Below are 17,115 nucleotides of genomic sequence, written 5' to 3'. Positions count from 1 at the left end.
CTTCGAGTTGGCATATATCATCAATTGGTCTCTGGAATAGTAGCTCCAGATAGCATTTCCTTGTAGATAATTGTTAGCTAGTTCTTGAATAATAGTTGCTATACCAATTATTCTTTTATTAGCATAGAAACTTGGTATCTCCATTTTCTGTATCTCCGGTTGTTTCTCTATCTCTTCCGGTATTATCATATCTCGTGTTAGTCCTATTTTTATCACCTGTATTATGGGTTTTATTTCATCATATAGTATTTCCACTGGTGCTGTATAGAATTTGATGAAGAATAGGTTGCCTTTTGTAATTCTCTTGAAGGTGACAAATGCTTTGTATAGCTCTGGTATTCCAATTATTTCTTCTCCATCATGGGTATATACTGTGCTGAGTAGTCCGTAGTTGTAACATGTTTTTACTAGGTTTGCTTTTGTTTTTGGCTGGGCTATAAGCCTATTATATCCCTGTAGTTTTTGGGTTACATAATCTTGTGTTGGATCTGTAGTAGTTGTTGATCTAGGGTTTAGGTTCAGAAATGTCTGGATTTTATATATATTCTCAATATATGTTTGAGTAATATGGTTATATACCTTTTTGTTGTGGTGTAGACTATTAGCATAGGTTGAAGTTTGTGGGGCTATAACTATTGCTTCTCTTGGCTTTTTTGATGTAAATGGCTTATCAAATACGGTATTTAGGTTTACATTGATATGTGGCTTTTTGCTAACTTGTTTGCTTGTACCTGCAGCTGTATATAAAGCAACTGTGTTATGGGTTTTTTGGAGTTTCCCAACGTCTCCTTCTACCTCTGGAAGTTTAGAGTCTTCCGATTGACTTAGCTCCGCATTTTTATAGTCATGCTGCTGACTTTCTAGCTGTTGTAATCTTTTTCCCATACTCTCCATCTGTAAGGATAGAGTAGTAAGGATTGTAAATATGTCTTTTGATTCTTGGCTTTCATCTGTTTGGGTACCTTTGTCTTGATAGGTAGTCTGCAATAACATTCTTGTCAGTTCGTATTACTTCAATTGTAAATGTAAAATTTTGTATATTTAATACAAGTCTCCTTATTTCCTTTGTAGTTACTGAATCCTGTACTTTCCGAGTTATCCACCATTTTACTTGTGTATTATCTGTTCTTACTATAAATTTGTTATAAACAATATATGGCTCAAATGCTAACAAACATTTATATAATCCAAATAGTTCTTTCCTATTTATTTCCCATTTTAATTGTGGTTCCGTGTATGATCCGGAATAATATCTACAATGGTGTTCAATTTTTTCATTATCATATTTATATTTTAGAACTCCTCCGTAGCTGTGATCACTAGAATCAGTTTCTACAATATATGTAAATTGTTTCTTTTCATCTGGAAAATATAGTTTTGGTAATTTTTTACACATATTTTTTATCTTCTGTATATGTATTTTATCTTTTTCGTCAAAATGATATTCTATGTCCTTTTTTAATTTTTTCTGTAATGGTTTTAAGTTTTCTGCTAATTTAGGAATATATTCTCTTACTTGGTTAACCAATCCTAAAAATGATTGTAACTTCTTTTTTGTATCAAGTGTTTCATTCAAGTTAATTATTTTTTGTACTACATGGGTTTGCATTTTTATTCCGTTTTTATCTATTTGTATACCTAAAAATTCTATTTGATTTTTCATTACTTCTGCTTTCTTTTTACTTAAACTTATTCCTGATATTTCTACAATGTGTATGAATTTTTCTAGTAGTTTTATATGTTCGTTCTCTGTTCTAGAATATAGCAATATCTATATATATTATACAATTTTCTAATTGGTTGAAGTAATTATCCATAAAATGTTGATACCTCCCTGGTGCATTTTTATATCCAAAAGGTAATACGTTCCATTCGTAAAATCCTTGTGGTACTGTGAATGCTGTTAACTTTTTAGATTCATCTTCTAGTTTTAAATGGTAAAATTCTGATTTACAGTCAAATTTACTAAAATAGTTATATCCTTGTATTTGTCTAATTTTTAGTATTTTATTTGGTATCGGATAATTATATGTTTTTGTTTTTGCATTTAAGTTTCTATAATCTATAACCATACGGCTTTTTCCTCTTTTTTGTTCACTATGCTTATTTACTATAAATGCTGGGCTAGTATGTTTACTATTACTTTCTTGTATGTAGTTATTATCTAATAATTCTTTTATATGCATTTTAAATTCTGTTAAATCATTAAAATTGTATTTTAAAGGTTTTTGTGTTATTATGCTATTTTCATCTATTAGTTCAATCTTTATTTTTGTTTGATGTTTTTCCCATCCTTGGAGTGGATTATCATTATATAGTAATTCTAGTTTATCTTGTAGTGGTTTTATCTTATTTATTGAGAAAATGATTATCTCTATATTATGGTTACTTTGTATTACATTTTCTAATTTTTGGGTAATCTTTTCACTTCCTTTAATCCAGGGTGTTGTTTTTCTTACTTTATTATTTACTCTTTTTGCTCCTAATTTTTGTTTACACGGGGTAGTAAACCACCAATGTGTTTTTGTTATAATATGTGGGTATAATTTATCTAAAAATGGCATTCCTAATAATATATCTTTATTTGTGAATTCGTAACTATATATTTCTTCTATGGTTAATATTTTATCCCATATTTATATTTTTATATTTCTTGCTTTATATGTTATCATACTTCCTTCATTATTAAATCTTGTAACTACTATGGGGGTTTTTAGCTTTTCCCATTTACTTTCTGGTAAACAATTATGTCTACACATATTAGCTTCTGCTCCTGTATCCACCATAGGTGTATAATATCTATTATAATATCCTTCTACTATTATTTTGGAAAGTATGTATATTTTTGGCATTATATCAAAGTTCTTTTTATTATTATTTTCTTATTTTCATAACTTATTGTTAATTGCCTATCTTCTAATTTATATGGTTTGACTTTTTTCTAACCATTTTATCCCTAGTGTAATATTTTTATCTCCTTGATATATTTTAAAATTTATTAATATTGGTATTCCTCCAATAATTAATTCTTTTTCAGTTGTTTCTTCGTTTTTTCTTAACGCTTTTGGTAGTTCTGAATTTTGTTGTTCTATTGTTACTATCTCTTGTTCTGGTATTAGTTCTCTTATAACATAATTCTCTTCCTGCCCTGTATTTATTAGTATTAAATATTTTCTTTGGTCCATTATTCCTGTTATATAATAATGATGTGGGTTTATTTCTTCTATTTTTTGTTCTATTAATTTTTGTGGAGTGGTATAATTTATTCTTTTTGATGTACTTCTTGATGTACTTCTTGATGATGTTTCTGGCATTTCATTATTTATTCGTTTTGATGTGCTTAATCTTTCTTTTACTATTTCTAAATCTTCATCCATGTCTATTTCTGTATAACTGTAATCATTGTTGTCTATAACTGATACTATTCTTTCGAATGGATTTTCTATTTTTATTTTATTTATTTTATTTTTAGCTGTTATCTTATGTTTTGTTGTTAAGACATATAGATTTTTACATCTTGCTGTGAATATTTTACTTCCTGGTGCTAATTCTATTCCAGACATTTTCCAGTATAATACTAATGATTTATCTATATTTTTATCATCTACTGCTACTGAATAGTTAGCACTTACTATAAATTTAAATTTTTGGTATATTAAGTTACCTCTTACAGCACTTATTATACTCTTTTCTATAGGTTGTACAATCCTATCATCTGCCAAGTATATTTCTATAGGGGTATCTATTCCTTCCCTAAAACATGCTTTTATTAGGATCTCCGTTCCTCCTAGGTGTACATATTTTATTGGATTTTTTGCTTTTATATCTTGTATTTCTTTATTTAGTAGTCTTTTATTTAAAATTGGTATTTGTGCTTTACCTTTGATGTATTTACAATCTATTATATGTTCTCTTTGGCTTACTACATAGTATTCTTCTATTTGTCTTTTAAACCAATTCTTTATTGTTGGTACTTCTAATATTTTGTCTATACTTAGATCCAATTCTTTTCCTTTTATTTGTTCAAATATATTAGCGTAAAATATTATTTTTTGTTCTGAAGATTGTTCATCTTGGTGTTCTTCTTGTTGTATAATTTGTATATCTTTTTCAGTCATAATTTTTTTCATCTGACTCTTCTATATCCTTGTTTATTTCATTTTCAGAGAACTCGTTTTCTGATATCTCATATATGCTGTCTTCACTGCTTAATTCATAATCTACATATTCTACTTGTGTATATTTATCATTATCTATCAATATTTCGGTAATTTGTTTCTTCTTTGGGTTTTTTGGTAATTTACAATCTTTGGCTAAGTGTCCTAGCTTTCCACAATTATAGCAAGTACATTCTGTTAGTTTTTTCTTTTTCCTATATGGTTTTTTATGTTTATAATTTTTTACATAATATCTTCTTCTTGGTTTCCTATATTTATACTTTGAATATTTTGATTTAAATTTCTTTTTCTTTCCTTCTTTTTTGTAATATTTATCTGTGCAGCCAAATTGGGGTGCTATTCTACTTTTGCAACATGCCAAATTTTTTACTAATATTTTTTCCATTTTGATGTTTTCTTTATATTTTTCACATAATTCTATAAACCAGTTTTGTAGAAATTTTATCCTTACTCCTAATGTATCTGCTAGTCCTGCTTCGTTCCAACTTTTTATTATTTTTGAGCTAAAGGGTTCTGGTAATTTTGTAAAATATAATTTTCTTATCTCTTTACTTTCATCTGGACTATATGTTCCTTTATAATAATAGTCTCTAAATGCACAAGTATATTCATCTATATAACACATATTACATATTGCTAATTTTGTCATTAAATTTCTATTTGTAATTTTTTCTTTATTTTGTTCTTCTACTTCTGTTGTCATACTACTAAATTCATTTCTTATTGCTATTTCATATTTATTTAATATATCTGTAACTGTTGTTGTAGTTGTACCGTCAAGTTTTTTATTACTCCTTAATGTGTCTAAGCTTTCACTTGATAAATTTTGTAACCATAATTTTACAGTTCCTATTAATGTTCTTTCTATATATCCTGGTGTTTCCGTTATTGTTATTTTATTATCTATTAGTTGTTTTGAGATATATCCTATCCATAATTGTATTGTTTTATTTATATCTGCTACACAATCTAGATCTAAAAAATTATATTGTTCAGTTATCTGTCTTGGTGCCCATTTCTTATTTAACCTTTTATCCCATAATGTTTTGTTTCTGTCATATGCATCATAACTTACTCTGTAATAGGTTGGGTTTAATTGTTTTGGATTTTTTATTCCTGATATGCTTGGTTTATCTTCGTTCATATCTCCTGTATTTATTTCTGGGTTTATTTTTATCTTTTCTGTTTTTTCTATAAGTTCTGTGTATGTTTCACTTGTTTCTGAATAGTTTTCTCCTAGTTCTGTGTCTTTATCACTTTGGTCATTTATTTCGTTTATACTTATTTTTGATGGACTCTCCTGTACTTCTTCTAACTGTAATTTGAATCTTTCTATCTCATTTGTTAGTTTTAGTTCTTCTTCTTCTTCTTTACGTTTTTCCTTTTCTTTTAGTTTATTTGCATACATCTGTTTTAGCATCTCTAATTCTTTTTCTAATTCTGTTATTTTAGTGTTTTTTACTTCCTCTATCTGTTGTATTTTTTCTTTAGCTTGCTGTTGTATTTCTTTAATCTCTCGTTTTCTATCTATTTCTTCGTTTTCTTTTGTTATTCTAACCATGGCGGTTAAACTATCCTCTAGTTTTACAGTTTCTTTTTCTAACATTAAGTTTAGGTTATTTCCTATTTTTTTATATCTTCTTCCTAAGTTAGAAAATATTATTGTTATTTTTAATCCTTCTGGATTCTCATATGTTTTCTCTTCTAATGCGAATTCTTCTTTATTCATCTTTTATCCTTTAGATAACAAACATATTTATATTCTGTTTTAGATATTATATCGATTAATTTGGATAGCCTAGCTTTGTTTATTTTTGTGATACTTAAGTATTCATATTCTATATATAGTTTCTTTAGTTTCTTCCTAATTTTCTGCGATTTCTTAGTTATTTTGATTGTTTCACTGTTTTGCGGGTTTGTACTATTAATGTCAGTGTTATTTTTCATGATTTGCTTCTTAATATAAATGTTTAGATTTCTTAGCTCTGATACCAATTTGGGGGTGGTTGTTTGAGTTCATCTTATTTTTCATAGGATCTTTTTTATGTAGTTGTGGAATTAAATGCTTTTTCATGATTATCTGTAGCTAGCGAAATTAACCTTGAAATTTCTTTTATATTTTCAAGTGTGTATTCTAAGTATTTAATATCTTTAGTTTTTTGATATTCTTCTATATTTTTTTCTAATATTATTTTTGACATATTTATATGTTTTAGAATTTCTAACCAGTACTTAAAATATTTGTAACTATCAATTTTTGATTTGTTCATATTAATACTGAGATGTATACCTGTTGATACATATATCCATGGTTTCTATATTTCTCAGTGTTATTTCTTTTCTGTGTTGATAACTTTCAAGTTTATCTTCATAAAATTCAATTTCATTTTCTATAGTTAATAAAGCTTTATTACGTAATTTATTATATCTAATAATATCTTTGCAGGTTTTAATATTGTATTTAACACAATCTATTTTTCTATTTATGTTACTGAGGGTTTTAAGAAGTTTCCATTTCTGGGTATTATAGAATCTTATATAATGAAAAGTGTTATGTTTCATTTATAAAAAGATTTTATTAACTTGATATGTGATCATTAGTCTGAATATAAATCTAGTTCATATAGATCTAATATATCTATTTCATGTGATACAATTAGTTCTGTAAATGCTTGTTCCATTACATATATTATTTCAAAAGTAACTAAAATATCGTAAATTTTTCTTTTAACATCGTTATTAAGTCTCTTAAAGATATATAACATAAGTATTTTGTAGTCAATATTTTCTTCTAATAAATACGTGTGGTTGTTCATTTAGATTTATAGTTTATTCATAATCATGTTTAACTAAACTCATATATTCCTTATAATCTCTTGAATATCATAATTGTTTATCATGTTATAGTACTGTAATAAAGAACATCTTGAGAAAGTTTGCCTGTCTAATAATGCTGAGAGTAGTAGGCCCTATCTTCAAAAAGGCTCAACTCAGGGATTGAAGCCCTAATGTTGGCAAAAGGCGACAAGGGAATGGAGTCCCCATGTCTAAAAGGCTCAACTCAGGGATTTGAGCCCTAATATTGGAAGAAAAGGCGACTAGGTAATGGAAGCTCTATGTCTAAAAGGCTCAACTCAGGGATTGGAGCCCTAATGTTGGCAAAAGGCGACCAGGGAATGGAGGCCCTATCTCTAAAAAGGCTCAACTCAGGGATTGAAGCCCTAATGTTGGCAAAAGGCGACAAGGGAATGGAGTCCCCATGTCTAAAAGGCTCAACTCAGGGATTTGAGCCCTAATATTGGAAGAAAAGGCGACTAGGTAATGGAAGCTCTATGTCTAAAAGGCTCAACTCAGGGATTGGAGCCCTAATGTTGGCAAAAGGCAACTAGGGAATGGAGACCCTATGTCTAAAAGGGCTCAACTCAGGGATTGGAGCCATAATGTTGGCAAAAGGCGACTAGGGAATGGAGGCCCTATGTCTAATAAGGCTCAACTCAGGGATTGGAGCCCTAATGTTGGCAGAAAAGGCGTTGAAAGAATGGAGGCCCCATGTCTAAAAGTCTCAACTCAGGGATTGAAGCCTTAATGTTGGCAAAAGGCGACTAGGGAATGGAGGCCCTATGTCTAAAAGGCTCAACTCATGGATTGGAGCCTTAATGTTGGCAAAAGGCGACTAGGGAATGGAGGCCCTATGTCTAAAAGGCTCAACTCAGGGATTGGAGCCCTAATGTTGGCAGAAAAGGTGATCAGGGAATGGAGGCCGCATGTCTAAAAGGATCAACTCAAGGGTTGGATCCCTAATATTGGTAAAAGGCGAATAAGGAATGGAGGCCCTATGTCTAAAAAGGCTCAACTTAGGGATTGGAGCCTTAATGTTGGCAGAAAAGGCGACTAGGGAATAGAGGCCCCATGCCTAAAAGGCTCAACAAAGGGATTGGAGCCTTAATGTTGGCAAAAGGCGACTAGGGAATGGAGGCCCTATGTCTAAAAGGCTCAACTCAGGGATTGGATCCCTATTGTTGGCAGAAAAGGCGACTAGGGAATGGAGGCCCTGTGTTTAAAAGGCTCAACTCAGGGATTGGAGCCCTAATATTGGCAAAAGGCGACTAGAGAATGGAGGCCCTATGTCTAAAAGGCTCAACTCAAAGATTGAAGCCCTAATGTTCACAAAAGGCGACTAGGGAATGGAGGCCCTAAGACTAAAAGGCTCAACTCATGGATTGGAGCCCTAATGTTGGTGAAAGGCAGCTCGGGAGTGGAGGCCCTATGTCTAAAAAGGCTCAACTCATGGATTGTAGCCCTAATGTTGGCAAAAGGCGACAAGAGAATGGAGGCCCTATCTCTAAAAAGGCTCAACTCAGGGATTGGAGCCCTAATGTTGGCAAAAGGCGACTAGGGAATGGATTCCCCATGTATAAAAGGCTCAACTCAGGGATTTGAGCCCTAATATTGGAAGAAAAGGCGACTAGGTAATGGAAGCTCTATGTCTAAAAGGCTCAACTCAGGGATTGGAACCCTAATGTTGGCAAAAGGCAACTAGGGAATGGAGACCCTATGTCTAAAAGGGCTCAACTCAGGGATTGGAGCCATAATGTTGGCAAAAGGCGACTAGGGAATGGAGGCCCTATGTCTAATAAGGCTCAACTCAAGGATTGGAGCCCTAATGTTGGCAGAAAAGGCGACGAGGGAATGGAGGCCCCATGTCTAAAAGGCTCAACTCAGGGATTGGAGCCTTAATGTTGGCAAAAGGCGACTAGGGAATGGAGGCCCTATGTCTAAAAGGCTCAACTCATGGATTGGAGCCCTAATGTTGGCAGAAAAGGTGACTAGGGAATGGAGGCCCCATGTCTAAAAGGATCAACTCAAGGGTTGGAGCCCTAATATTGGTAAAAGGCGACTAAGGAATGGAGGCCCTATGTCTAAAAAGGCTCAACTCAGGGATTGGAGCCCTAATGTTGGCAAAAAGGCGACTAGGGAATAGAGGCCCTATGTCTAAAAAGTCTCAACTAAGGGATTGTAGGCTTAATGTTGGCAAAAGGCGACTAGGGAATGGAGGCCCTATGTCTAAAAGGCTTAACTGAGGGATTGGATCCTTAATGTTGGCAGAAAAGGCGACTAGGGAATGGAGGCCCTGTGTTTAAAAGGCTCAACTCAGGGATTGGAGCCCTCATATTGGCAAAAGGCGACTATGAAGTGGAGGCCCTATGTCTAAAAGGCTCAACTCAAAGATTGTAGCCCTAATGTTCACAAAAGGCGACTAGGGAATGGAGGCCCTAAATCTAAAAGGCTCAACTCAGGGATTGGAGCCTTAATGTTGGTGAAAGGCAGCTCGGGAATGGAGGCCCTATGTCTAAAAAGGCTCAACTCAGGGATTGGAACCCTAATGTTGGCAAAAGGCGACTAGGGAATGGTGGCTCTATCTCTAAAAAGGCTCAACTCTGGAATTGGAGCCCTAATGTTGGCAAAAGGCGACTAGGGAATGGAGTCCCCATGTCTAAAAGGCTCAACTCAGGGATTTGAGCCCTAATATTGGAAGAAAAGGCGACTAGGTAATGGAAGCTCTATGTCTAAAAGGCTCAACTCAGGGATTGGAGCCCTAATGTTGGCAAAAGGCAACTAGGGAATGGAGACCCTATGTCTAAAAAGGCTCAACTCAGGGATTGGAGCCATAATGTTGGCAAAAGGCGACTAGGGAATGGAGGCCCTATGTCAAATAAGGCTCAACTCAGGGATTGGAGCCGCAATGTTGGAACAAAAGGCGACGAGGGAATGGAGGCCCCATGTCTAAAAGGCTCAACTCAGGGATTGGAGCCTTAATGTTGGCAAAAGGAGACTAGGGAATGGAGGACCCATGTCTAAAAGGCACAACTCAGTGATTGGAGCCCTAATGTTGGCAAAAGGCGACTAGGGAATGGAGGCCCTATGTCTAAAAGGCTCAACTCAAAGATTTAAGCCCTAATGTTCGCAAAAGGCGAATAGGGAATGGAGGCCCTAAGTCTAAAAGGCTCAACTCAGGGATTGGAGCCCATTGGAATCCACGGTGATTTAAACTCCCCATAAACCCTTACATTCGAGGACGAATGTTCCTAAGGGGGGGAGGGTGTTACAACCCATATCCACATGTGTTAGTTCATGCCATATATTAGTTAACATAAATCCAAAAAGGAATTATCTTTGAGATGATAAGAAGTCAATCCTATTGGTCTTAAGTGATACAAGAGTGTATAAGGGTGATTAACCAGTATTAGAAGTTAAACGAATCAAGGATGTTGTAACTCGTATTTTCAGGTAATCTAGCGGTGCTTAATACACTCAAGAGGTCATTTATTAAGGTATTTTAATCATATAATATCCGTATCATAAGTCTTGAAGTCAAACGAGTTATGAAACAAAAGTCGACAAAAGTTGTCGCAACTTAGGTTCATAATTTTACTTAAACATTAGGTCAAATGTTTCTAATCTTTTCTAATAATTTACAAGGAATTATGGGGTTATCTACCAACAAAATTAAAGATCTATGAGTCTAGTTTCCAACGCATTAAACCGTTCATCGATACGATCTTGGAGTAGAGAGATATTCGCATTTTCGCGAGACTGCGCCAAGCACCTCTCTATGGGGCCCACTAAGTCGGTTTAAGATATTTGGACCTATATAGGATGACTCCAACCCATTTTAAGTCATTTATTTTCACTATTTTCAGACCTTAGAACCCTAGGAACATCCTCTCAAGGTTCTCTCAAGATTCAAGACCCAAAAAAGGGCAAACAACACAAATCAAGTGTCGGGAATTCCGTGGCGCTAGTAAGTCTCTTGTTCTTCTTGTTGTTGCTCATTTTTGTGTCGTTTCAGCTCGTGTGGGAGGTTGTTTTAAAGGGTTTATGTTATGTAAATACTCCCTCATGTTCTTAATATCAATCCTAGGTGATTTCAAGCCTTCTAAAGTGATTCTAGTGCCGAAAAACACTAATTGATCGCTAGTTTCGCTTTTTTGTTGTTGTGGCAGCATTGGAGGGATATTTCATGGAAATTTAAGGTCAAATTGGAGTTTTTATTTCTGTATAAAGGTAATGAACCTCTTACTCTATATGTATTTAAGATTATCCAAGTTGCGGCTAAGCCATTGAAGCTAGAACTTGTGAGATATATATCGAAAGGCTTGGTAGTAATGTTATTATTTTGTGGACTGTTTTGCGTTGTTGTTGGGCTGCGTATTTTACTACTATCTTGTGGAGTTTTGGAGGAGGAAGGGTGTGGAGAAACACCATATATATGTAGGGTTATGGGCTGATAGTTATTCGTAATATTTCCAGGTTGTTTGACACGACTACGGTGGTCATCGTATGTATGGAGTGATTAGGCTATGTGTGGACTATTTTGGGAGGCTCAATATGTTTATTATTGATGTTGTTTGGGCTGTTTGGTGACTTTTTTGAATGGTGTGAGGTCATATATATAGGGGAGGTGCTGTCCGTTTCATCGTAAAATAGGTTGTGGTCGATACATAATAGTTATGACGCTTAAATGATAACGATAGTATCGTTTCTCTTATTGTAGACTAAGGAGTTTTGACAATTGCATAGTTTGAGATTGGGGCAGTATATACAAGGTATGTGAGGCTATCCCTTTCCTTCTTTTGCACGACTCCGATTGTACATAATGTAATGAACGAGCTTCCAAAGATACTCTACTCTTAGAAGCTAGCAGTACTTACATTGTTTTCCCTCTTATGGAACGATTGATGTTAATGTTGCTTCTCTTATTCTTATGTTATCAATGTTATTGGTACTTCCTGATTCTTATAAGGTTCATAGTGAAGAGTTAGTCCTAATAACGTGTACAGAGGATACCGACCTTACGTCACTCCGAAAGGTTTAGAATGTGATTCCATGAGTCGAGCATGCATTATATATATGTATCTATTTTACTCTACCGAGCCACGCTATAGTTGGCCGGGTACGGCACCTATTGTGCAACCACTGATCAGTTGGGTTTTACCGAGCTCCACGTGGCCGGGTACGATTCTACCGAGCCTATTATGGCCGGGTACGATATGATGATAATGATGCCCACAGAGGTGAATGCTTTAAAGGTTTATGTATTTATACATATGTATCATGCATTTCATGTAAGTAGCCCTCAGAGGTACTAAGATGTTACAGGTTGTATATTCTCTATCCTTGCTTACATTACTGATCGTATTTATGGTTCCTTGCCTTACATACTCAGTACTTTATTCGTACTGACGTCCTTTTATTTGTGGATGCTGCATGTCGTGCTGCAGGTCCTGATAGACAGGCAGGTGCAGCTCCCCCACCACAGTAGACTGTCCAGTTCAACGGTGTTTGGCGAGATCCCTTCTCCGGACATGCCTTGGTCTTGGTATGCAATTTTTGTTATAGACATTATGGGTATGTCGGGGCCCTGTTCCGGCTATGTTGCAACACTTATGTTCTTTTAGAGGCTCATAGACAGGTGTCGGCTCATGTATAGTTTGGTATGCCTTGTCGGCTAGTTTTTGTTGTATAGTCTTTCATAGTAGCATGGTAGCTCATACCTTATACGTAGTTTCTTGATTGTCTGGACATCCCCTGCTATGTATGTTCATGCCGTCATATTTTATTGCTGGTTGTCCATGATCTAGGTCTACCATTTATATTGATCTCGTCAGCCTTAAAAGATAATAATGAAGGTTAGATGAAATGTACGTTGGTGCTCGGCAAGTGTGGTCAGGTGCTAGTCTTGGCCCTTCAGTTTGGGTCGTGACAAACTTGGTATCAGAGCAAGTCTGTCCTAGGGGTTGTCTATGAGCCGTGTCTAGTAGAGTCTTGATTATGGATGTGTAGCGCGCCACATTTATAATCAGGAGGCTACATGACATCTAGGGTTGTTACCTTCTTCCTGAATCTAGATCGTGCGTAGAGTTGAGTCGTAAGTGTTCGTCTCTAATATTCACCTTGTTTTTTTCAGTGATGCCTTCGACTAGGAAGCAAACGATTAGTAGACGTCTTGATACAGAAGCGGGAGAGGGTACCAGTCAGGTGCCCCAAGTCAGAGCAGGACAAAGTGAGGCTCAAAGTGAGATGCCCTCTCATACCTCATCTACTCCATCTCCTCCAGATGATATTAGAAGGCACCCAACGCCTCCAGTTCCTCCGTATGGCACTCCAGACCAGGATATGCGGAGTGCTTTGCAGTTATTGACTAGCTTGGTAGCTGCTCAGGATCAGAGGCAGAATACAGGTGCTGCTGAGAAACCAGTTAGTACAAGAGTTCGTGATTTTATTAATTTAGACCCTCCAGTGTTTACCGGATCAGACCCCAAGGAGGACCCACAGACTTTTATTGACCAAGTTCATCGTACACTTCGGGTTATGCATGTTAGTGATACAGAGGCAGTAGAGTTGGCTTCTTATCGGTTACGGGATTTAGCGGTTCTCTGGTATGATATTTGGGAGAGATCCAGGGGTCCGAACCCTCCTCCAGCTGTGTGGAAGGAATTTTCAAAGGCCTTTCTTCGTCACTACTTGCCAGTTGAGATACAACGAGCTAGAGCTGATAAGTTCTTGAACCTTAGACAAGGTAATATGAGTGTGCGAGAGTACAATATGCAGTTTAATTCTTTGGCAAGGTATGCTCCCAATATGGTGGCCGAGATGAGTGATAGGGTGAATATGTTCGTGAATGGGTTGGGACCACATCTGATAAATAAGTGTACGACAGCCTCCTTGGTGGAGGGCATGGATATTTCCCGTATTCAAGCTTATGCCCAGACCCTAGAGGATCGTAAGCGCCAGCAGAGGGCAGTTAGGGAGCAGGATAGAGGCCAGCATAAGAGGGCGAGATTTGCAGGGTATTCTGATGACTTCAGAGGCTGCATCAGGCCACAGTTTTCGAGGAGTTCGGCGCCACCTGTAGCTAGTGCTCCTCCACAGTTTCAGAGGCCTCGATATGATCGATCCTATTCTGGTCCAGGTCAGAGTTCGCGGGCATCTGGCTCGCAACATCACAAGGATACTAGTCAGATGAGACCCCCAACACCACATTGTGATCAGTGCGGCAAGGCCCACTTTGGACTGTGTCATCGAGGTTCTGATGCATGCTATTCGTGCGGGCAGCCTGGCCATATGATGCGGGATTGTCCTAATAGAGGAGGTGATGGTATGGCTCAGCCGACTGGATCTGTGTCTAGTTCTTCCTCATCAGTTCGACCTCCAGCACGGGGTTTTCAGCAGTCGACAGGTCGTAGTAGGGGTAGAGGTGCAGTGCCGAGTTCGAGTGGTGCTCAAAATCGAACCTATGCTCTAGTAGGTCGACAGGATCTCGAGTCGTCTCCAGATGTTGTTACAGGTATTTTATCTGTGTTTTCTTATGATGTATATGCGTTGATTGATCCGGGATCTACATTATCATATGTTACACCCTTTGTGGCTAATAAGTTTGGCATTGAACCTGAATTGATAAGTAAACCCCTTGCGGTATCTACTCCGATAGGAGATTCTGTGATTGCTAGAAGGGTATCACTGTGATGATTTGTAGTCGTCAAACCTCGGCAAATTTATTTGAGTTAGAAATGGTTGATTTTGATGTGATAATGGGAATGGACTGGTTGGCCTCATGCTATGCAAATGTTGACTGTCGTACGAAGATGGTTAGGTTCCAATTTCCGGGTGAACCCATCATTGAATGGAAAGGGAACATTGCTACACCGAAAGGTAGGTTTATTTCCTATCTTAAGGCAAGGAAAATGATCTCAAAAGGTTACATTTATCATCTCGTTCGCGTTAGGGATGCGGAGGCGAAACCGCCTACTTTACAATCAATCCCTGTGGTCAACGAATTCCTAGATGTTTTCCCAGATGAACTCCCAGGCCTTCCTCCTGAAAGGGAGATTGAGTTTAGCATTGATGTGTTGCCTGACACTCAACCGATCTCTATTCCTCCATACAGAATGGCCCCGACAGAGTTGCAAGAGTTGAAGGTGCAGTTGAAGGACTTGCTAGATAAGGGCTTTATTAGGCCTAGCACTTCACCTTGGGGTCCACCAGTCCTATTCGTGCGGAAGAAAGACGGGTCGTTACGGATGTGTATCGACTATCGACAGTTGAATAAGTCTACTATAAAGAACAAGTATCCACTTCCAAGAATTGATGACCTGTTTGACCAAAACCAGGGTGCCATGTATTTCTCCAAGATTGATTTACGTTCAGGGTATCATCAGGTAAGGGTTAGGGAGAAGGATATTCCAAAGACGGCCTTCCGGACAAGATATGGGCACTTTGAGTTCTTGGTGATGTCGTTCGGGCTAACAAATGCCCCAGCAGCTTTTATGGATCTCATGAATACTATATTCAGGCCCTATCTTGATGTGTTCGTGATTGTATTCATTGATGACATTCTAGTGTATTCTCGTTCGGAGGCGGAACACGCGGGCCACTTGCGGATAGTATTACAGACGCTTCAGGATCGTAAGTTATATGCTAAGCTCTCCAAATGTGAATTCTGGCTGAACTCAGTAGCATTCCTTGGCCATGTGATATCTAATGAGGGTATTAGTGTCGACACTCAGAAGATCGATGCAGTAAAGAATTGGCCGAGACCTACAACACCATCAGAAGTCCGCAGCTTCCTAGGACTAGCAGGATATTATAGGCGGTTTGTAGAAGGATTTTCCTCTATATCATCACCATTGACTAAGTTAACACAAAAAGCTACCAAATTCCAGTGGTCTGACACTTGTGAACGTAGTTTTCAGGAGCTGAAGAATCGATTGACATCTGCACCAGTGCTCACTCTTCCTGAAGGAACAGAAGATTATGTGGTATATTGTGATGCCTCAGGTATAGGTTTGGGGTGCGTATTGATGCAGCGTGGGAATGTGATTGCTTATGCATCAAGACAATTGAAGAAGCATGAAAAGAATTATCCAACCCATGATTTGGAATTGGCTGCAGTAATATATGCTTTGAAGATATGGCGGCACTACTTATACGGTGTCCATGTTGACATCTACACAGATCACAAGAGTTTACAATACATCTTCAAGCAGAAAGAGTTGAATTTGAGGCAGCGTAGATGGCTTGAATTATTGAAAGACTACGACGTCGAGATATTGTATCATCCCGGTAAAGCCAATGTTGTGGCAGATGCTCTCAGTCGTAAATCAATGGGAAGCTTAGTACATATTGAGGCATGTAGATGGGGGTTGATTAAAGAGCTTCATCAGCTAGCCAATATGAGAATCAGATTGTTAGACTCTGATGATGGAGGTGTTACTGTACAGAATACCTCAGAATCATCTTTGGTAGCCGAGGTAAAAGCACGACAATATGAAGATCCTATCTTAGTACGATTAAGAAAAAGCATTCAACAGTGTAAAAGTATGGCTTTTGGGATCGGAAAAGATGGGGCACTGAGATACCAGAGCCGATTGTGTGTGCCTAATGTGGCAGGGTTGCGAGAGAAGATTATGAATGAGATTCATCAATCCCGATATTCCATCCATCCCGGCTCGACAAAGATGTATCATGATGTCAAGGAGCAGTATTGGTGGGATAATATGAAGAAGTCTATTGCAGAATTTGTAGCCCAGTGTCCCAATTGTCAACAAGTAAAGATAGAACATCAGAAACCCGGTGGATTGCTTCAAAATATAGAGATTCCGACCTGGAAGTGGGAGGTGATTAATATGGACTTCATTATTGGATTACCTCGCTCTTATCATAAGTTTGACTCCATCTGGGTGATAATTGATCGACTTACAAAATGTGCCCATTTTCTGCCAGTAAAGACAACTTACACGGCTGAAGATTATGCGAAGTTGTATATCAAGGAGATTGTTAGGCTTCATGGTGTGCCCATATCTATTATATCAGACCGAGGAGCTCAATTTACGGCTAACTTTTGGAGGTCTTTCCAGAAGGGTTTAGGCACACAGGT

This window comes from Nicotiana tabacum, chromosome 6, assembly GCF_000715075.1.
Source record: "Nicotiana tabacum cultivar K326 chromosome 6, ASM71507v2, whole genome shotgun sequence".
Taxonomy (NCBI): Eukaryota; Viridiplantae; Streptophyta; class Magnoliopsida; order Solanales; family Solanaceae; genus Nicotiana; species Nicotiana tabacum.
Note: the sequence above shows the minus strand (reverse complement) of the source record.